We start from the raw sequence: 23,373 nt of genomic DNA, 5'->3' as shown, positions 1-23,373 counted from the left end.
TTGAAAGACTGTAGGAAACTGCTGAGCATCTCAAGCTACAATTAAATAGAGGTAGGTGAGGTAGAAATAAGAATAAGGATGGTAGGGTGCTTGGGGGGAGTTATTTTTGCCATTGTTTGGTGTTTTGTTTTCTTTCTTCTTTTTTTTTTCCCACCTGGATGCAGACATCCTGAGATCCCCAAGCTAATTTTACTCTTACTTTGTTGGGGGTGGTGGTGGCTGGGTAAACAGCTCCATGGTTAGGTAGAGCCCTGGGGAGCTGCAGCTGCTCTGCCCCGCTCCCCTAGGACGCTCACTGGAGGGAAGGATAAACAAGCCAGCAGCACATTTTCATTCCCCTTACAACCTGTTAGAGTGGAGTAATTCTTGCAAGAGCACATCTAGTTTGGGGCTTTGTGTTTTGCAGACAGGCTGTATTGTTGTTAACAGAGTCGTGTATCAGCAGGCTGGGTAGTCTGTATGGAGAAGGTACATATTTTTTTAATATAAATAAGAGAGGATGGTGTTTCTTCTTTATTCCAATGTACCCAGGGTGGCAATAACGCTTTCGAAATCCCTGTGAAACAGCTTGTATATGGCAAAATTAATGTCTCAACTCTCCAAGTATTTTCTCTAAAATATTTGATTTTTTTTGCATTGATTATGCCTCTTGTTTGAAGCAGCGAACGGTATCAGCCGAGCATTCAAAGCTTAATTGGTGGAACACAGATTTATTCTGATTTAAAACAGTCACTTAAAAACAGTTTTGTATATATGTATACATGGGCACAACTTTCCATACAGTTGTCTGTTTTGGAGCGGTCTCTTAGGCACTGATGTACAAGTTGAACCTGTTTTCTTTCGTGCAACATGGCTTCGAGGAATCAGTAGTTAAAACAGAATTTGGTGGCTTCCTTCGTTGCCATCAGTAAACAACCTAATGTGAGTGGTGTGCAAGCTGATTGAAGTTCTGCTTTTGATCAGGCTTTGAAACGTGTTGTGCCAAATACAATCCTAAGGTGTATATGTGTCTGTGTTATGTATGTGTGTATATATGTTGCTGAAAGCTGCTTTAATTAATGTCTAGCTAACTAACAAAACAATGTGACCATCAGCAGCTGCTGCTGCAGGACAGTAGTGGAGGAGCAGTGGCAGAACCTCAGCTGTTTGTTCATCCATGCCACCCACCCCAGGCAGGGAGTGAGTGTCTGGAAAAACTTTGGATAATTTTTTCCTTTTTCAGTCACATTTTTCATTGTTCCTATTTCCTCAGCTCCTTTCCTTCTTGTCCTATTCCTTCCTATCATTTCCTAAGGACTTTTCCTCTGCCATCCATTTTCTCCTTGAGACAGGGCTCTGATAAGATCACAGAAATCATCGTGTACATCTGATTGGAAGAGACCTGAAAGCTATCCAGTCCAGCCCTTGACCCAGCACTGAAGGCTCAACATTAAACTGTATCCCTTGAGTGCCAGGTCTGCACTACTCCTTAAACTCTACCAGTGCCCTGGGCAGACCATTCCAATGTTGGATAGCTCACATCTCCACACAGCCACAAGGTGTTTCACAGCTCACTGCAGTGGCTCAATAGGGTTTTGCTGCACTGACAAAGATTGGCACAGGTCCCTTACTCCATATTCGTGTGGCAATCCCTGACTCACTCCAGTGGAGCACAGGAATTACAAATTCTTTCTTGCTTTGCAGCTGCTCGTTTTTTGAAATCCCACTGCACTCATTTCCCTGAACATGTGGTCGTGTATCTGCTGCCCATTGTCTCTGTCCTGCTCACTGGTACCCAGGCAGCCCTTCACCTGGGTTGGCATTTCCAGCCTGTGCCACCCAAGCACTGCTGGATGTCATATGCTGTGGTGTTCCTTAGGGCAAGGCAGAATTTCCTTAACTGGAGTCAGTTTTGCAGTTTGTTGTATGAAAACAATTCTCTTGGTTGCTTCAAAAGCCCCTGGAGTGGTCAGACCCTGAGATAGAGAGGCATGAAGACTGGAAGCATCAGGGAAAGGTGAGAGTGGTAGGGCTGACCTCACACTGATGAGATAAAGTCCACAGTGGCCTGCCAGATCATCTGAGCTGTGCTCCTCTGCCTTTGAGATTTGAACAGTGAAATATTAAAACTTGTCTTTCAAATCTGTTCAATATTACAAAGATTAATTTTTGTTGGGGGCAGATTAATAGGTTTCCTCTTCTGATTAATACAGTGATAATAAAAACGTTGTGATTGCTGGAATTAATGAAGCCCAGATTCCTGTTCCAAGGTTTGATTAACTTTGTACTTCAGTTATGCTAAAGCTCCTGCATCTCATTGCTCCTTATTTAGCTGTGGCCTTTGGAGAATCTGTATGGGAACAAGGCAGTACAGGAGAAGGTCTGTGCTGGAGATCTGTGTTGGAGGTCACATCAAACAATCTGTTGAGGGAGAAGTTGTGTCAAGGAGGGATCAAGAGTTCTGCTCATGTTGCAGCAATACTGTCTCTAGCTGAGCAGGCTATTTTTGTGAAAGTTGTAGAAGAGGAGTGTCCAACTCAAATGTGTGGGTGCGTCATTAGGAGCTTCAATTTGTCAATGCCAGATCGAACTCAAATGCGTGGGTAGATCATTAAAGGCTTCAGTTTATCAGAACTGATCTATTATCTGTTCCTCTCCCTCCTCCACCCTTCCTCTCGGCACTATGTGTGGTTTCCCAGGCTCTCCAGAGTTGAGGTCCTTGGAAGTGCCTGAGCTGCCTCTGGGCCATGCTGGGTTCCCTCCTGGCATGGCTCAGCCTGGAGCTGGCAGTGTGCCGGGTGAGCCAGCTGGCTGTTAGAGACAGCTGATCAAATGGTTTTGGAGGCTTCCAGTGGAGCAAGCCCTGGACTTAGTGTTGTGAGGATTCAGGGATTTGGGAGCTCTCTGCCCTCGTTAATCCCAAGGAATTGAAACGATGCAGTTGGGACTGGGTATGGAATGTACATGGTGATCACATAAGCCTTGTTCCTTTGGGAAACCTGGCTGAAGAAATGTTGTGGGGAGTATTTTGGTGAGGTCAGTTTTCAGTGGCGTAAGAAGCAAGGGGTTTTCTAGGTGCACTGGATGGGAAATTTTTATCTATTCCTGACACTGTTTCTTGTTCCTTCTGTAGAAGCTCTCCTAGGTCTGCTTGTTGGTTCAAAGATACCAAAATATTCCTCACACTTGAGGAGGGATGTGAAGGAGAAGAGTGATTTGGAGGTGAGGGCAGTGCTTGTGTTCACTGTTGCCCTTGTCTGCTGCAGGCCAAATACATGATTTAGACAACTTGTTTTGCCTCAGAAGTCTCAGAAGATTATGACATCTTTTGAGCAAGGGTTAGCCAAAATGAGCCTTAATTCCTCATCTTCTAATTGGGGCTAGTGAGGCTTTCCTGCTCTACAGACTTACCACAGATAGAGAATGCTAAGCAGTTGAATCAAGTGGCTCAGCAGGTCAGCTGAAGAAATCTTGCCCCAACAGATGTAGATGCAGCTCTCTGCTCAGCTTTGTACCCATCTGCATATCTGTCATCAAATACAGTAATAAAGCCAGCCTCGGATGTGTGTTTCTGACACTGCTCAGTTGCTTCTCTGAAGTGTTCTGCTCCTCATGAATAAAATACAAGCGATGCAAGAGGCAGGTCACTTTTGGTTTGCAGGTGTTTCAGCGTCTCAGAGAGAGAAGTCATGTTCAGCATAAATGCTGTTTAAAAACCCTTTTCGGATCTATTTTTATTGTGTAGCACAGTTTTATAATAGGGTCACATAATCCCTATATTTAGATTGCTGAACTCTTGTGATCTTCTTTGAGCCATTGCATAGCATTCAGCAAAGAATGGCAGAAAGCCCCAGGGCCAGAGATGTACCTGGTTTTTGTCTTAGGAAATTTCATGCAGCTGTTGCTCAGACAGAAGCTTCCAGATGTTCCTCAGGTGGGCTGCAGTGGGCTGCCAAAATAATTAACTCCAAGGGGTTAATTTGGAGATGGCAGTTCCTGTGACTGCCAGATCACTGGTAGATGTGGAAAGGCTGGGAATAGCCACTGCCTTGGGGATGCTATGGAGGAAGAGGACTGGGAAATGAAGTTGGAGAAGCACCACATGTGATCTTTGCTTTTATATTTTTTTCCCATCCCAGTCCCTCAGGATGCTGTCATCTATTGCAGTTTGTTTTCTCCTCTGGTGGTGTTGGATTTTTGCTTGTTTGTGTAGGTCCCTGTTGTGTAGTGGCCTCTTCTGGTGTTGGTGCATCCATTTGGGCAGCAAGAGTCTTTCCCAACCCTGGGAACACCTCTGTTCATATTTCTGACTATGAGTTTTCACTCAGTGTGGATACTTTGTCAGGGAAGAAATTCTGCATCTTAAAGCGCCCTTATTAGTAAAATGGGTGTCTCATTTGTGCAGTAAGCAGCTCCCTCTGAGCTAAGCTTAAACTCAATCTGTTACTAATAGCTGGGGAAAAAAACATAGTAATTGGTATTTCTTAACTGATGTTTGCAAATTTTGCCTTTTCACCCTGAACATCAAATAGTTTTTATATGTGTTTTTCCTTATCTCAGAGGAAAGATTATTGCTAACAAGAGATTCTACATTTTGTTAAGGTTTTATCAGGATGCAGTGAGTGAAGGCAGAGAGTAAATATTTCAGAAATTCAGAGACTGTTATATTTTGATAATGCAAAGTAGGTTAAAGTGTCTGGATTTTGTGCACACTGCAGTGTTTTTGAGCAGAATATGGATTTGGATGGTGACACATTTCGGTGTTTGGAGGGAGCATAAGCTTGCCTGGCGGAGGAACATGTTGCAAACGTGAAACGAGTGTTGTCTTTAAAAACCTTTCTTAATATTTTAAGTTTGGGTTGTAGTTAAAGCCAAATAAAATCTGCTGTGTGATAATGTTTAGTTTGTAGAAATACTCCTCTAATGCTGCCCCCACCTCTGCTGTTTATAACCACCTTTTATTTTCAAAGGAGAACGGTAGGCTTTGATACAATTCAAACTGAGTGAAGTTTTAAAACATCCTTTTTGTCTTTCAGACTGCTGAGAACATTTTTTCTGAGTGACTCCAGCTTCCAGACACGTTTGCCATGATAAGGGTTTCGATCCTTTCCCACATTTGCCCTGAGTCATGAGTGGATATGTGTGATGTCTGCAAGTAAAACTGGTGAGTTGTCAAACCTGAGTTTGCAGTTAACTGTCACTTATTCTTTCTTGAAGTCTCTTTGCTTTACCCTTTTCTCCTCCCCCTTTGCTTTACCCTTTTCTCCTCCCCCTTTGCTTTGCCCTTTTCTCCTCCCCCTTTGCTTTGCCCTTTTCTCCTCCCCCTTTGCTTTACCCTTTTCTCCTCCCCCTTTGCTTTACCCTTTTCTCCTCCCCCTTTGCTTTACCCTTTTCTCCTCCTCCTTTTTAATGTGTGTGTGTGTGTGTGTATGTGGTGCTGTTGGGAGGGTGGAATTCATTTTTTGTGTTGTCTGTCCTTAACAGGTAATTACCATTATTCCTTAAAAAAAAGTCAGGACCTTCATTGTAATGCAACAGCAGTGATACCAAGTATTACCAATACAGAATAAATACTCCCTTTCTTCCTTTCTTCTCTCCATTCCTTCAAATCCTATCAGCAGGAAGGTCTTTGGTGGTGAAACTGGAGTTCCATGATGCAGGTGAAGCTACTGCTTGAAACTAAAGGCATGCAGATAGACAGAGTCTAAACAAGTTTATGTGAGCAATTCATGTTATGATTAAATATGAATATGGAGAGGTCTCCTCTCCATCACGTGTCACATGATGGACTCTCAAAGAAGCCATTGCCCACAAATAATTAGCTGCACTTGCATCCCAGTGACAAAATGGTGTCACTGGTACACAGGAGAGCCCTCTCATTGCATGTGCTTGCCCCATTCACTGGTGCTGCTGAGATCATAGAATCATATACTGGTATGGGTTGGAAGGAACCTTTAAAGGGCATCTAGTCCAACGCACCTACACTGAGTAGAGACATCTTGAACTAGATCAGGTTGTGATGCTCAGTCTGGAGGAATACGGGGTCAAAGAATTTAATAGCCAGGTTTGGCCAGGGTGCACTTGGTTAGGCTTAAGAGTGTAGTGTAGGATGACCCCTTCCCTGTTAACTGGCAGTTGTCATTTCCTTGGGATATTATTTGTGAGAAGCCTGTTAGGCTCTTTTGTGCCAAATGAGTGCTGGTTTTGCCCTTTGCAGCAGCCTGGCATAAAGAGTCTTCCCATACTCTCTCCTCTTACCCACTTGTTCCTGATTACTCTTAATATCTGGAATGAGAGGAAGGGCAAGAATTCTTCATTAATCAGAAGGCTGAGGTTGGGAAAAAAGCCATCATCTGATTTTACAGGAAAATTGGAAGGTCTGTATGAGAAATCTTTGAAAAATGGGAAATCTGCATAATTAAGTTGTGTAGGAGATGGGATCACAAATTGCTTTTGAAAAGAAATTCAGGTTTCTGTTATATATTTAATATCCCTCTGTGTGTTGGAAAGTGCATTTCAATTCAAAGATTATAAAACCTGAGGAATTCTCACATCAGTGAATTTTTTTCTTCCCCCCCCCCCCCCTTTTTCTTTATTTTAAGTTTCCATTTTTCAATTTTTTTTTCCAGAGGTAGCATAATTACCAAGTCATTTAGCAGAGATTATAATAGCTGTTCAGTTTTTACCGACTGGTGTAGTAAACAGTTGAATAAACCCATATGGCAGCTCAAAGTGTGCTTGCAAGAGAGGGATTCTTACCATTTCCTTCATGTCTGAATTACCAGCCTCACTGATACGACTGAGATCCCCAAGCAGGGACCAATTCCAGGTTTCTCCAGTCATGCAAAAATTTCTCACTGCTCTGTCACGTGTGAAGCAATTGATTTTTAATCATAGTGGTTAGCTAATTAATTATTTCTTTGTGCCTATGAAGTATGCAGGGAAGACTTGGGGTTATCCGCAAGGTACGTGCCTGTGTTTAAAGCAGTCTGTGCATTTGCTTAATTTGTCTTTAATAACTGTAAATAATGCCTGGAGTCTGAATCCTACTATCCAAGTCTCTATTAAAGAAAGGTTGAGGTCCTTCTAAGCCTGGCACAGGTTAAATGTGGCATCGCTGGGTGTTGTGATAGCCTCATGGCACTGCCTGTAACGAGACCTTGTGTCTGGTCTCAGCAGTGGCAAATGGAAGGACCGAGCTGTTTCGAAGCATCCTTTTGAAACACCAGATTGAGTTATAGAGGTATGGAGCTGTGGCCAAGCAGCATCTGGAGTAAAGACAAAGTGTTTGAGTAGCGTGCCCTCTGGATAGCTTCAGCATTAAAAAATAAAAGCAATGAAAAGAAGGATTGTTAGCTCTCTTCAAGTACTGGCTTGAACAAAGAAACGACTCGTGCTGTTCCTCCTAAAATTCACTTACTTCCAGTTATCTTAAAATTTTCATGTCACATAATAGCTTTAAAATACCTTCTGAATGCATTAAGACTCTCTAGGTGCTTAAAAAATATTGGAAAATACTAATAGGGCAATGAATTGACCAAGCATTGAGCAGTCCCACTGGAAAGGAGCAGTTGGCCAAAACTGGTGCTTGTGTTCATCTTAACCCTGATATACGACCAGCCCTCCACCATAATTCTATCAAGAGATGGTAAGTTGCCTAGCAATGTGCTGACTGCAGAGGGTACGTGTTGAGCTAATTCAGTTTTTGTTCTCATTTTCCTTGAGGGTTCAGCTTAAAGGAGTGATCCTTTCTCCTGCTGTAGCAAGAGGCACTTCTTGGCCGTCTCTCTTGTTCCCCACTCGAGTGTCCCTGGTGATGTCAGGAATTCATTCACCGCCGTGTGCTTTTTAGAAGTTTCCAGCTTATTGAGTAACCAAATGTGGTTTGTGCTGATTGTGTTGGCTGAATACATAGGGCCTTTCGAGGAGGCAAGGGTTTTATTTAAAGCAGAGCATTTAGTTGTATGCCATTTTATGGCAGGCAAAGGTCATCTAGGGTAAGCAGTCAGAAGAGTGAATTGCCTCCTTGCAGCACCTAGGAAAATGAAACAGAAAGACGTGGTAAGTGGTTTTAACAAATTGCTCACAGTTATAAATGTTTGAAGTCGAGGAAGTGGTGCTGTGTATGTTTTTTAAACTGTAGATAGCTATGCTTGTACCATAAATTGAGATAAGAACAGAACAAGTCCAAATAACAGGGTGGTACCAAAATCCCAGCTATGCCAGATGCACTGTCGGTGGGGCTAATGCCAGGTTAGGAACATGCCCTGTCCCTGCATGGCTGGAGACATTCTCACCAGGCTTCATGGGGACCTCTTCTGGCAGGTCTGCCTTTCTCCTGCCGCGGTCCTCTCTTCTGAAAGATGGGTTTCTGGTTGTACAGAGGGCTTCATCTATCCATGGAATCATTAAGGTTGGAAAGACCATCAGTAGCAACCATCAACACAACACTACCATGACCACTAAACCACGTGCTGAAGAGCTTAGTGATAGCCAGGGATCAAAATCCAAAGGGATTTGTTCATAGCTGCAGAGCAGGAGTGGGTGCCCTCAGGTCAGCGCATTGTGCTCACCTAGAAGTATATTGGTGAGATGGAGTCGGGCAGAGCTCCACGGCACAGCTGCATGCTGGGAGAGGAGGCAGCAGCCCAGAGATGGCACTTTTGTCTTTGCAGGATCTCTCTTGCTCCTTAAAGCATCAGTGGCTACAGAAAGACACTCTTTTTCTGCAACTTTTCTGTCCATGGAACTTTCTGAGTGGCGAGGGGGAGGAGAGAAGAAGTAATTTTAACAATTTAATATACTACATAATATGTTTTATAAGCTGGTGTGAATGCTCCTAAGTATTTTGGTCTTTTTTCATAACACAATGAACCTAATATTGGTAAAAATACAGATCTTAGCTGCCACCATAAAGAGAGGCTAGATTTAATAAACAGTTATGAATGTTGGCAGCTGCCTATCAGATTGTATAACATCGGCTATAGCACATGAAGACAGTGTCAACTTACATTTTATCTCAGAAGTATTTTCAAAGCATTTATTTTGCTTTCTCTTGAGTCCTTAACCTAATTCAAGTTATATAATTGGCGGAATATTTTTCCACACCGCTAATTGGCTGGGTGCCAGCGTGGAAACCATTGTCTGACTTGATGATGATCAGGAATTAACATGACATTTGCGTGGTGGTAATGGAATACATTAGTAATGTAATTCATGACTGTAAGAAAGAGACCATCATCTCCCACCTCTGATCAGCAGGAGGGGCTGGGAGGATGATGAAATGCTCCCAGCAGGCACCTCACAGCAGTGGCTGGCCAATCTCGATGTCAAATTTAGTTTTAAATTCTTCAGACAAAGCTGTAATGCTTACCAATTAATTACCACAAATGTCAATTAAAAATCTACCAAATAATGCAGCAAGATTAAATTTCAATTAAAAAAATTACATTTAACAAGGAAGATACAACATTATTTTAATGAATTCTGCTGAAGGTGACAGTGTATCTAGATATATTTATACCGTGTAGGTGGATCTAAATTCATTGGATGATGTTAACCATGTTACTCTGCGTACATATTAGTTTGGAAGATTATTTCCACTCTGGCTATGTCCTGGAGGAGATGGGGCATCAAGGGACATTTCTTGTCACCAGGAGAAATGGGGATTTCACACCTTCTAAGAAGAAGAAGAAAAATAGTCTTCTCACACCTAAAATGAGGGCTTCTATCCTGGCTGAATTAGTGATATTTTTCCGTTTTCATTACTGTATATTTCTGGAACCAAATAGAGAGATTTTGTTGTGGTTGTAGAACGAGCCCTGACTTTGCTGTGACTCTAATGTTTGTTTGTGACAGTATTTCAAGTAATCTCTTTTATCATACAAATTACTTCCATTATTCCCATAATCATTTAACAGGAAAAGACTTTGCTGTGAGAAGATTGTAAAACGGCATGAGTTGGGTGAGAATTTAAAGAACATTTAGTTCCAACCCCCCTGCCATGGGCAGAGGCACCTGCCACTAGACCAGGAGGTCCAAGCCTCATCCAGCCTAGTCTTAAACACTTTCAGGGGTGAGGCATCCACAACTTCTCTGGGCAGCCTGTTCTAGTGTCTCACCACTGTCATAGTAAAGAACTCCTTCCTAATGTCTGATCTGAAGATGGTGAAGTTTAAGTCTTGAGCAGAGGTTTTTAGCTGCAAGGCTTCACCCCTACTCAGCAGAGGTTTTGAAGACATGATTAAAATCCCTTATTTGATACTTCCGATGCTTTGAGATACGTTTTGAACTAGGAGTGGCACAGCAGAGATGTCACAGAGTGTGGTGAGGTTCTGAGTTGCCCAAATTGCAAGCGTATGTATGACAAGCTCCTGTAAAACACCAGCACCTCATTGCATACAGAGCACTACCAGTGCAAAGTGGGGTTTGACCTGCAATAATTGTGTTTTGATTGAGCAGGGCAGTTGCTGCACTGCTGGAGATGGACATGCTGGTGTCTTGGGAAGGCATGAGAGCCTGCACTCACTGGTGTGGTGCAGGGTCAGAGCTGGGCTGTGCAATTGACTATGCTGGCATTAAAGCATTTGTGAAGCAAGGCCTCTAAATACAATCTGAAAAATACTCTCTCAGCTTCCTTGAATTTTTTTTCCATGAGCTTTTATTATGTTTTCACACCATCCTGTCTAAAATAGGTAAGAGGGAAGACATAATTGAAGAAACAGATTTTAAGTGTCAAGCCAGCATTGAGAAAAGTCCCTCTCAGGGACCAGAGGCTCCTTTTCTCTGGCACCACTTGTCTGGAGCTGTTGAGTTGCAGCAGGTTTTAACTTAAAGTATGAAAAAATATAATGTGCCTGCAGAAAATAGGAAAAGCCAAACTACTCATGCCTGTGTAAAGTAATATCCTCTTTAGTAGACTGGCTTTCCTGGTCCCTTGGTTGCTGTTGAGGCTTTGTCCATTGATGGATGAAGGCAACAAGTGTGATATCTGTCTCACTGTGGCTCTTCAGATATCTTTAGGTATTGTTAACAGCTTTACAGGATCATTCCTGCTTCATGCTATTATCTCAGAAAACTAACATCAGCAGGAGATGGGAGACAGCCTCTTTTTCCCATAAGGGCCACAGGAAATGTATGCTGTAGAAGTGTAAGAGCAGCTGAAACGTTTTCTCAGTAGTCCTCACAGACAGCAAGGTGATGGAGAGAAAGGTGCAGCAAGGCAGACTCATTTCCTCCAACAGCCAGAAAGCTTTAAACAAGGAGGCAGGAAGGGAGCGCATAGCATCTTTCTGCTAGGAGATAATGGTGTGAGGAGGTTGTGGGTTTGGGGCACCCACTGGTCAGACAATTAGGTGGCAGCTGGAGCCACTGCTCTTAAAAACTCATCTTCCCAGAAGCTTTCAGCTCTACACAGGACCAGTCTTTTTCTGATTTGAGTCCTGGGGTGAAGCTCTTGCTCTGGTTGCTGTTTAAGAGGTGGTGTCTGTGGTATGGCAGTAACCAAAACCCCATCTGTATCCCAACTTCTGCTGCATTGGGGTGTCCCACATGAAACTTGTGCCCATCCTGAGCAACTGGGGTAGTGTCCAGTCTTCTCCTGAGTTCTTACAGGTGAAAATTTCTGCCTTTGGTAGGGAAATGCTTTTCTCTTTCTGTAAGAGTTAGCCAGCTATCTTGAAGGAAGAGTGTCTTTGATTTTTGGGAGAATATTTGTATCTTTTAGTTGTTTTGTTGGTGGTTTTGTTTTTCCTTATTGTAGGGTTCTGTCAGCTCTCTTGCATTGAGGGAGCACTGAGCTGGGGAGGTAACTTTAATAAGCTGCCCTTGTATTACCAGTTTATTCCCAGCTTTCATCCACTAATTGACATCCCATCTGAGGTAAAAAAGACTCAGACTTCAGTAGTTTGTTTACTTTTGCTTAGACCATTCTGGGGTGACCTCAGGAGATGTAAAAACTGTTCCTCTGACATTTGTGTGAGCCATGGGATAGGGTGAGAGGAGACATGCTGCACAAAGTGAAAAGGCAACAGGGTTTATGAAGTGTTTGTTGTATCCTGATTTATAATATTTGGACAAAAGCAAACATCTCCAGGGAGGGCTTACAAAATGAGAGATGGGAGAAAGCTCTCTGAGCTGATGGCAGATCCTTTCACTTCAGGTGGTCATAGGATGGTGGATGCTGGCTGTGGGGAGGGGGCTGTGAGGACCATCATGTGGAGTGTGTGTGCAGGGAGGTCGTGAAGAGCTGCTTCAGGAGAAGGATGTGGACTTAAAGTACTGATGTAGGGCAAAGTCATTATATCGTCATTGTGATAATGCTCCAGGGGGAAATAGCCTGAAATACTCTTTGTCTTCATTAATACTCCTTCCCAGTAGAGCCTTAAGAGATCATTCTTGCTTTCAGATGTACAAGGAAACTGAATACAGGATTGTTTGTCATGAAAATCCCATTTATATACAAAATCCCAGATGCTGAGCCTAGAGGGAGGCTGCTCTGTCATCAGCCAGTTGAGGGGAGAGCTGACTATAAAACCAAGCTGTAATTCCCTCTTGACAGGAGTGTAGTGGTTGTGTCTTCAAACAACTTCAGGAGTCTGCCATGCCAAGCCTTTATGGATTTTGTTCTCACGAGCTAGGTAATAGATAAGCCTGAGCAAGGAGATAGACGTAGATGTAGAGAGAGATATGAAATGAAGACCTTTGCTCTGGGAAAATATCCATCACTACTTTTTACAGCATGGTTTAGGACTGTAGCACAGAGTCTCTGCGGCATTTGGGGTCCCTTTGCTGTGAAGAAGGTGCCATGGGCCTGTGGCTGCTCTCACAAGCATTCAATATCCCCTTGACTCCAGGGCAGCAGGATGTGACCCTCGTGGAGAGACAGGCAACATTTGGGGGCTTGGTGCTTATTGTTTTCAGCAGAGCTCTACTGGAACCAATAAAGTTGGTGCCACTGCAGCTTGGAGCAGAAGTGACTACAGCTGAACAAGAGACACAAAATTATCAATTAAAAAAGCCAATGCCAAGCCCATTAAGTTACTCTTGAACAAACATCTTTCTTCCGACTCTTTTATTCCCACATGGAGTGAATCTTTGGGCTACTAATGTTCTGCTGTCATGTTTATTTAACATTTTTATTTTTTGACAATGCCTTTTTAGGGTCAAAGCCTGAAGTTTTTTTCTCCATGTGTTTCAGCTAGGCAAAGCTCCCAGTGTCTCAATGGGGCCTCTTCCGAAATGAGTGAAGATTAATTCTTCTCAACTTAGTTTGAAATTTCGTCTGAACAAACAGAGGAAAGGTCCAAGCTTTGTTTTGTTTCTTAAATACCATAAAATGGTGTCCTGCTGAACAGCCTGCAGGCAGGCTGGCTCCAGCCCATCAGTTTGGTGGCCAGAGCCCTTCACAATGCATTGATACTCATCTGATGCCGTAGACCACCCCGACCCCCATGGTCTTCTGCCTTCCAGCCCAGCCCTGCCTCATCCCTTGCTTTGCCTGGCCCACCACAAAGCATTTGAGCATGGCTTGGGAAGCTAAAGACGGTGTCTTTTTTGAAGGTTTGGCCTTCGCTTGGAATTTCCATGTTTTTGTGGGTTGAAGGCAAACCTTAATACTGCTTCAGCGCGATGTTTTCGTGGTTTGATGTTCTTACAGCTTTTCTTTTAAATTCTGTCACTGAAGTGTATGAGAGTTGACAAGTGTAAATATGTAGTTAGACAATTTCAAAAGTGTATTATTTACTGATCGACCATAATGGCTCCAAAGGAGCCATTATACTCAATCATATCATGTCACTCTGTGGCACTTATTATGATGGTAATATGGATATGCATATTATTTTTTTTTCCCTTGAAGCATGAGAAGCATTATTGTGCATATGTAAAAAAAACCTGGTTTTAATTGTCACTAATGCTCTGAGCTTTTTCTAATATTAAGAATTTAAACCACCTATGGCTACCAGCCTGCAAATTGCAGTAACAAAAAAAACCCAACCGTAAAGCCATGGCTATAGGAGGATGGAAAAAGCCCCGCTCGGTATTTACAGCAGTGTGACCGTGCACCCCCTTAATATGGCTCTTCTATAGCTTTGTTAGATCTGAAGGCAACCTAGAGCCCTAACCTGAGAGCCTGGCAGGTAAAAGCTTTCCATTTTATCTCTGCAGCTTTCATCTGCTCCTGTAAGCTCTTTCTCTGACTTCCTAATTGTGTTTGTGACATTAGCAAATGGCTGGTCTGAAAATACCATGCAGTGCAAGTCATGTTAATTCAGGGATCTTTTTTTTTTAAGGTGTCACAGAAGATGTCTTTTTGTAGTGCTGGGGTAGAGAAAGAAGGAGAGAAGGCAGAATGAGAACATTGAACCATGTAAAATAAAAGAAAGAGACAAGCAGGGAGCTGGGAGTGCTAAATATGCTTCAGCCTTTCAATAGAACTGGTTTCAGTAGAGAATGAGGTAAGAGATTGTAAGCAGTAGTTTGCTTGCTAGAAAATGTCTTTTATAGAGAAGATGGGAGGAGAGTTTGAGTTCTAATGACTGGAGATGAGGAGCTAAGGTGCAAATCTGGCATGGGGTATGGCAAATCAATTGTGGAACGGTAATTAGAGCGAGGAGGAGGAATCAAAAGCGTTTCTTAACTTAGAAACAAGGATGTGACTGGCTGCTGGCTGTCGCTACTCAGAGGTAGGTAAAGAAGGAAGGAATCTGTTGGGCAAAGTCCTTGCTGCAGAAGACACTACTGAGGTGAAATCCAGCTTGTGTTTGTTGAAGAGAGATGTGGAAGAGGAGAACCCAGTGTTGACAAAGAGCTCTCTGCCATTGGGCAGGGGTACATCTGCCAGAGCTGCAGCTCTGGTCTGAAGCTGAGTCTTCCCTCTGTGTATCAGTAGGAGAGGTTCTTCTCGGCCTGGGATTTTGGCAGGAGAAAGCAAGAAGGTCCTCGCTTCAGTGGAAGTGTCAAAGCAGATGACTGCTTTGTCTTTTTCATTTGGACTTTAGGAGTAGTTCTGCATTGTTGCTCTGTTATCAGCAGTTATTTACCCTTCTCTGGATGAAATTGGGCTAATTACTGAATTATCATTTTCCCCTCTTACACTAAAGAACCTTCTGCTGGAGATGCATTTTGCTTTAAATACAGCAGATTAACCATAAGATGCTAGAATGGGCCAATTTTGAGTAGTTCAGGAGTGGAAGGCCACGTGTAATTTTGCAGATCTTGAATGAATGGAAGGTTTCCTTGCAACAATTTTTCAAAGGATGAAAGTAACAAGGGCTTTTTAGGCAATTCTGCATTAACTTGTCTCTCTGAAATTGTATTCAACCCATTTGTCCTCTTTTGAAATACTGCACAAGAAACGTAAAAGCAAGTAAATATGCTCTTAATAGTTCTGTCCTTGACCTACATAAACAACTCAGGCTCAGGATTTAGTCATGTGCTTGTGAAAAGTCTAGGACAAGTTAAGCTTAATTATTTCTTTGGAGATGGCTCCTATTTAGAAAAGTTACTTGCTGAAGTCTCATCACCCAAAACATGAAATATCTGCTCTGTTTCTGCTGGGATCATTAGTTTAATATTCCAGCTAAGCTGTGTAACTGCTCATTTGTATAAGAGGATGGGATTTCTGAAGCTACAGTGCATTTGTACACACACACACACGCACTAGCACACAACACTTGTTGATGATTCAGAGAAGGAGTAGAGTAATTCAGCTCTTGGACTGCCTCACGTGTGATTGGCTTCCTTTCTGGGGGACTTATTTTAGGGAAAAATCAATGTCAACTGAAAAACATTCCATTCTGAAAAGACAAAAATTCCCCTACTTGTGAAAATGTGTCTTGGCAGCTGATTTAACTTATGATACAAGATTTAACACTTTTCACTAAACATGAATATTTACCATGGCAACAGCTACGTTATGGGCCACATGTTGGAGACTTGCATGTTGTTGCAGAAACTTGTAGCTCACCACATTTAGCTGAGTCCTTGTTTCCACCGGCAGAAGGAGCCCACTTCTGCAGCTGTTCTGGGCATGGGCTTCCTGGATGGGTCAGTAGCATCCTGGTGCCTCCAACGAGGTACAGCCAGTTGCTCTGTCAAGTGTTTGCTGGTGTTTGGCATCATGATGTTATCGTAGAATCATAGAATGGTAGGGTTTGGAAGGGACCTCCAGAGATCATCAAGTTCAACCCCCCTGCCAAAGCAGGGCAGGTCACACAGGGGTGCATCCAGATGGGTCTTCAAAGTCTCTGGTAAGGAGACTCTGCAACCTCTCTGGGCAGCCTGTTCCAGTGGTCCATCAACTTTACAGTAAAGAAGTTTTTCCTCATGTAGAGGTGGAACTTCATGTGTTCCAGTTTGTGTCCCTTGGCCCCTCGTCCTGTCATGGGACACCACTGAAAAGAGACCACTTCTTCATGGAATCTTTGAAGTAGGAAAAGACCTTTAAGATTATTGAGTCCAACCATAACCCAGCTACCAGGACCACTAAAATATATCACAAAGTGCCACATCTACATGCCTCTTTGAACATCTCCAGGGATGGTGACTCTACCACCTCCCTGGGCAGCCCATTCCAATTCCTCACCTCTCAGTAAAGAAGTTTTTCCTAATGTCCAATCTAAACCTCCCCTGGCACAACTTAAACCCATTTTCTCTCATCCAGTGGCAAGAAGAGACCAACACCAGCTTCACTACGATCTCCTTTCAGGTAGCTGTAGAAAACAGTAAGATCTCCCCTTAGCCTTCTGCAGACGAAACAACCCCAACTGCGTGGTTGGTAACCATACTGGGTCTTCTTCTGGAAGGGAACCAGTTACAATCAGCTGAGCTTACCTTTGTACTCTGTGGGCAGCTGCACTCCCTGAAGCTTCTTACCAGGTGTGGTTGTTTATGCCTCTGTTTATCTGTGCTGCCAGTGGTGCTGCCTCCATCATGCCACCTGAGCAGCCTGCCCACAAGCTGCCAGCCCTTAGCACAGATGTGCTTCTATCCTGACTTCAAAAAGCCCCCACAAGAGCTCCTTCTTGGTCCTTTTGCCACCATTCCTTCTCCCAGTGTGGTCTTAACTACACTGGGACTGGTCTCTGTGAGACCCACCCTTCAGGTATTTGTAAACACAAATCTCCTCTCAGTCTTCTCTTTCCAGATTAAGCAGCCCTGGATCTCACAGCCTTTCCTCTTAAGACAGATGTTCTGGTCCTTTATGACACAATAGTGCAGATGTGGTCTTACCAGGGCAAAGTAGAGGGTGAAGAGAACCTCCCTTGATGTGCTGGACACATTCTTCTTAATACATCTTAATACCATTGGCCTTCTTGCCACAAGGGCACATTGCTGTCCCATGGATAACGTTGCTTTGTATAGGCAAAATACTCAACAGGAGAGTAACCCAATAAAAAGTATGATTACACCTCTGATCTGCCTTTCCAGTGGTGGGGTAGAAAGAGCTTTCCAAAAGTCTGGCTTCCCTAGGCTCTTTCTCTGCCTCCACATCCCTCCTTGTCACTCTCCCAGCTGAAGACAGATCAAATCCACTTTGCCATGTGTGGTAACAGGTCTTCTGTGTCCTCCAGCTGGTCTGCCCTCCACTACTGTCTTAATTCCTTGTCAACTTTCTTTTGTCATGTGGTGGCTTTTCAGGTGATGTTAATTGTGTCATGTTCATCAGGGACTTAATAGAAGCATGATGGCCAGGATGGAGCCCTGGCAGGTGACAGTCCTGGTTGGCAAGCAGGATGTGTGGCTGGGGCGGTGCTGGTGCACCAGAAGCAATGGGCTGGCTCTTTTGCAGAGCCTGAAAGTTTGTGGCTTTGGAGTTGTGAGAAGAGCAAGACAACAGGAGCAAAGTAAAACATTACTTCAGATGATTTAGGCTGCAGTTGAGAGTTGTGGTGGTTTTTTTTTTTGCTGAAATGGAACTAGGTAATCATTCAGTAAAACTGTAAATCCTGGCTGTGAAGGACTGGGTGTGAAGCAATAAGAGGATTTAACTTTATAGATAATCACAAACATCTGCATGTTCCCTGAATAGGAGCAGTTTTATTTCATTTTACAAGTGAGGAAGTGTCTAAATTCTTATGCTCTAGGACAAAGCTAGCAAAAGGTTAGGCAGAAACCTCTTTTCCCAGAGGTGAAACCACTCTATTCAAATGTTTCTTGTACCTTTCAGTGAAGTGTTGGGTCTTGGCTGTCACAGAGGAAAAGGCTCAGATCCTTCCTCATCAGGGCACTGATAGGACGTTTACCCTTTTTCTTTTACTGAAACATCCCAGTTTAAATGAAACCAGCTATGCCAAGCAGAAGCTAAACATGCAGCCAGAAGCACAGCCTGTGCCAAGCAGGATCCTGGCACAGCAATGGTTGGGCTGGAGGTCCTCATCCTCCTCCATCAGCACTGGGCTGTGGTGACGTGATGGCACAGTGTCCTCTGCCCAGCCAGTATTCTGGTCTGATGGTCCCTTGGCACAGCTGCTGCTCTTGGCTGTGAGGCTGGTTTAAATCTTGGCCTCTACTTGGTGTGAATTTGCCAAGCTGCACTGATCCAGAGTTTAAGTCATTTGCTTCTATTCTCAGCGTTTTGTCTTCTCAAGGTGTTATATTTGTTTTCATTTTGCATTAAATTAAAATTAAATGGTTCTGCTTTGTGGACTTAATAGTGTATCAATTTCCCTATTTTTAGATTCTTTTAACCTGTGCCTATGTGCCTGAAAAGAAAGCAACAGGGTAGAGGCCTCTGCTTTTTCTTTTGCTTGAATCAAAATCCCCACTGGGCTTTCAATTATAGGTGACACTTGTTTGTTTCTAAGGTGACTGCGGTGTCAAGGGTATGTGGAAGTTGCAGTGTTACAAATGCAAAGATAATGCAAGAAAGAAAAATAGTTGTGTTGGCTAAAATCATCCAATTCCTATAGCATAAAGTTGCACACTGTCCTACATTTCAATTCTCGTTCTATTAAATTACCTGTTTAATAATTTGAATCCAATGTTATTTTTATATTATATTGCAAATGTGTGACTGTGAGGTTATTTTTAAGATATATTTATTAAGGGAATGAATACAATAAGACAAGTCATTGCAGCCCACATACAGTTCCTTGACTTCTCATTTTATGATGCTTCAATTGCATATGATTACCCAATGTAAGTTTTAACTTTTATGGGGGTTCATTAGAGATGCAGCTGTGTAGAGAGAAATTCAATAGAATTTGATTTTTATTTTTTCTAAGCTCTAAAAGTGTAGTGAGATGGAGCAACTTGATGGAGCATAATTTCGAGCTTCCTATTTTGAGCTTGGATGCACAGTTGTGGGGTCTTGAAGGGCTTAGCTGGGCTGCAGTGGAACTTTGGTGGTGGCGGGGCACTAGCGTGAGGTCTGTGTGTTGGGAGTGCAGGAGGCATTTGCCTTTCTGTTTTTTCTGGGTAGGACACGGTGGAAAGGTGGTGCCCTTGGTGGGGGCCAGGAATAGCAGGAAATGTTTCCTGGTCCCTTGTGAATCAACATTTGGGTGGAGAAATACTATTTCAGTGAATCTTCGGTGTTGAGAATCTAAAGGAAATGAACTCCCCAAAAGCCAATATCCAAAGTAATCTTAGTGAGCAAGTGCTGAGAAAATGAATTTTTTGGGGCACATTTAAAGGAAAAAGATGTAGTAAATGAGCTAATCTGCTCTGCAGCTAAATGCTGCAATGCTTTGTGTGAATACTAAACAGGGACATATCTCATCAAGTATAGTTTAGTTGCAAAATTCATTAGCATAATGGGTTTATTTTTAATGTATAGCAATGTAAACATCTCAAACTGAATGGTCATGTCTTTTAGTAGGAGGAACTCCAAATTCAGAATTAACTGTGACATGAGCTGTCTGGGGAAAACTGGTTCAATGACACAGACTATGTCTTTCCAAACAGCAACTTCTCAGAAGGTTGCAAACCAAGATCCCAAGCAAAGGCACCCCTCTCTGTGCATAAGAAGGGGGAATAGTTTTGTCCTCGGATTTTGCTTGGTGATTCTCAGCCTGCTGTGTGCAGTGCTGGTGCACTGCTCTGCAGCCCTTCCTGCTGTCCCAGCTGGCTCAATCCAGAGCGAGCACCTCATTTCCACTTCTATTGCATGAGTCATGTCAATAGCTCTGGAAGCATGTGTGTATGGGAAAATGGAATGGTAACTCCTGGAATGTGATCTTGCCAGGCTGAAACCCAATGTATGACAAAGGAGGCAGAAGAAATGGGTGAGAGGGGAGTGTGTTTCTGCTTTTGGTTTTCATTGGAAGCTTTTTGTTTGGGCTGAGGTCTTTGAACCTGTGGGAAAATGTCTCTGAAAGTGTGGGCATGTGGAGCCCTCCTAGGAGCTGGTCTTGCCTGCATTGTGAGCTTTTGCTTGATTCCACTTGTGTGGAACTTGTGTGGACCTTCAGTGTATTTGTGGTAGGAAGGATCATGGGTGGCTTGAATGCAAGACTTCAAAAATCTCTTCTCTGGTGATTAAAGCTGATGCTGTGCCTGGTGTCCTTGCTTACCTGAAATATACTGATGATGGCCTGAGTAGGGACAAGCCTTGTGGGGTGGGAAAGCTGCATTTGCCATCCCACATGCCATGGGCTGTCAGCTTATCGGGAGCCTGGTCCTTGCCTGTGGGGAGCGGAGAGAAGGGCAGGGTGGTGGCGCTGCATCCGAGTGGAGCATGGGTGGGTTGGTGCCATTCTGCTTGTAGAATATCATCCCCAGCAAAATGGTATTCCTGGGCTGTGCCACCTCCCACAGCAAGGAAAAACAGATGAAAAGCAATGAAGCACACAATTACATAATGAAAAACAATAAAATGTGTCTTCTAATATGTACTACTAGTGACCATATGACTTCATTATAAAAACTAAATATGATTACATTTCCAGGTATTGTGCTGTATATAAACTCCAGGGAAAAGTGAGGAACAACTTAGAAGGAGAAGACTTCTTGCTTAATATAAACTTCAGACTTGGAAGTGACACATAGCAGGGAATAAATGTCCATCATCTATCAAATGAGGTTTGAGTGGTTTAGGTCACACTAGACAAACACTTCTCACCCTAAAACCCTCTTTTCATCTTCATTCATCACTACCACCTTAAGCTCATGCCCCTCTTTTTCTTTTCCACTCTTGAAAAATAATAATCTACTTGATGCCTACAAATCACTTCTGGCTGGCCTTCATTAGGCAAGTTATGAGTTATGGCTACTGCTACTCCCATTGGCACTGCCTCCTGTGCAGGGAGACAAGGGGGTTGGAAGTTTGTAAAGGGGCTGAGGAAGGAGAAGCTCTGCAGAAATGGTGGTTGCAGAAATGGGAGTGGTGACCAGAAATTGATGAGAGGAAGAAATAACTGGCAGTGAAGCTTCCTGTATGGCAGATCCCTGCATGAACTACACTGTGCATGGAGTTGGTGGCTGATTTCTTGAAGGGGTTTGTGCTTGTTGGCTGTGGAGCTATATGGAGCAATGTGACCCAGCCCCTGCACATGGGAACAATCACAGCCTCTGAGGATGTTGTTCCTGTATGTGTAAATCCCAACAGGCACATTTGGAGCTTTACAATGGAAAGGCAAACCTCCATGGCCAGGCAGGAGAGGTTTGTTCTCTTTTGCAGATCCCTCAAGGTGACCTGGGCTCAGACCCAGAAACTCATCTTTAATTTGTTTGCTTAATCTGCAGCCTAACCTACATCATCATGCTGGGTAATTTCTTCCTGCTGCTTCCTCTGAGGTCCTACACTGTTCTGTGCATGAGCTGTTCAATCCCCACTTCCTGGTAGGAAACCACCCCTCTTGCACCAGTCCTTGTCCAATAACTCCTGATTTTTATTCTTGCCCTTTTCCAATGTATGGGACTCCTCATGGATTAACTTCCCTGTGGTTCAGTCTTTCCCCTTGCATTGCTTGCTTGTTGCTTCCTCATCTGTTCACCTTTTCTCTTTCAAAGATACTTTTCTGGCTCTGTCCCCAGCTGCCTGGAAGTGATTTGTTCAGCAGCACAGTCCCCTGGTTTTCCAAGGCCACAGTGTTTTCCCTCATTTTCTGCCTGCCTGCCTTCTTTCTGTCATTCTGGGAAGCAGTCTGAGAGACATGGCTTCTTCACAACCACCTATTAATGTGAATCTGTATGACTGCAATGTGCTTAGGTAGCAGCAAAGATCTGTTTGAAGGTAGAATTGTCTGTGAGTGGAAATGACTGTAAATCTGGCCAGGAGAACTTGTGGGGAGTGCACTGGCAGGCTGGAGGGGAAGAAATCAGTGTTTTAACTGCAATATAAAAGTTGAGGTTTCCCCACCTCCATTTTAAACATTGTCTTATCTTATTCTAATGTGGGGATTAGAGGATGCCACCAGCCATGGTGATGAGGCAGTGTGTAAGGGAATCTGTCACCTACCCAGACCATCACTGGTATTTTGAAGTCTCTGCCCCATACTCAATGAGTACTCCCTTGAGATATTTTCAAGGAAACTTAGAGTATCATTGCCCTTTGAAATTTGGCAGTAATGTCAAATAGTGGGGGTATGGTTTGTGGTGGGGTGGGGTGTGCTCCCCAGTCTTTGCTGTAAAGTGTGGAGCTCTGTCTGGATGGGGAGAATCAGCAAACCTGCAGCTTCATTAAAGGAGGAACAAAGATTCATCCATTTGTGGGAACTAGTTACACATCATGGAGTATCACGAGGTAAGCCAATTTCCTACCCCAATACCTTCCTCTTTTCCACTTCTCTCCTTCACAGTTTGAAAGCCATAAATCACTTATTTGAAATGTATTTAAGGAGAAGAATATTTTCCCCTGCATTCCCACTTAATGCTTTGTAGCAAGTACAGTTAGGATCATTCATGTGCTAAAGCAGGAGAAATGCTCTTCTTTGATACTGTGTCTTCAGCTTAGGCAGTTTCCTCTTTTACTGAGTTCTTAGATGATAATTCTGAGTCCTTAGATGCTGTTCATTCTGCCACAGAAAGCAAATGCAAAGCAGCCTATTTTAATATTATTAATAATGGATGTTTACATAATTAGCTCAATTACTTTGTTCACTTTGACGTTTTGTTACTATGGACCTGTCTTGCTCTCTCTTTTTAAAGTACCTTAGTGGTGATGGGAAGCACAGGGGTGGTGCTGTGATCCTGGTTGTGCCAAGCATCTTCCTATAAGGATGAGGGCTTCTCCCCACCAGCAGCATCTGTCACCTTGGGCAGGCCTACCGTGTCCTGTGCTCTTAAGGACGCTTCCTCAAACCTCGTTGAAGTGCAAGTCTATGAGAAGTTCTACCCTAAAAATTTCTATTTTGTGTAAAATAAAGAACATGATTTCTCCATGTGGCCTTAAAGGGCTGCATGAGATTGTGTCGTTTGCTGGGCTAGAAATTCTCCACTGTGAATCAATAC

The 23,373-nt window shown here is 43.3% G+C and overlaps 1 protein-coding gene across 7 annotated transcripts in view; it reads left to right on the top strand.

The window, feature by feature from the left end:
• Positions 1–23,373, top strand: part of FOXP1 (forkhead box P1) — a 405,896-nt gene that overhangs the window by 44,658 nt on the left and 337,865 nt on the right. For 6 of the 7 annotated variants that reach the window (XM_068154355.1, XM_068154360.1, XM_068154362.1 and 3 more), the window contains exon 2: positions 5,016–5,143. The gene's annotated coding sequence lies outside the window, so the exon portion shown is untranslated. Of the gene's footprint in view, positions 1–4,948; positions 5,144–23,373 lie in introns of those variants that run through there. The other variant, XM_068154354.1, reaches the window with a different exon arrangement.

Source organism: Melanerpes formicivorus, unplaced genomic scaffold, assembly GCF_026170545.1.
Source record: "Melanerpes formicivorus ecotype bairdi unplaced genomic scaffold, bMelFor1.0.p_v2 SCAF_28, whole genome shotgun sequence".
NCBI classification, from domain to species: domain Eukaryota; kingdom Metazoa; phylum Chordata; class Aves; order Piciformes; family Picidae; genus Melanerpes; species Melanerpes formicivorus.
Note: the sequence above shows the minus strand (reverse complement) of the source record. Positions and strands in the feature narration are given on the sequence as shown.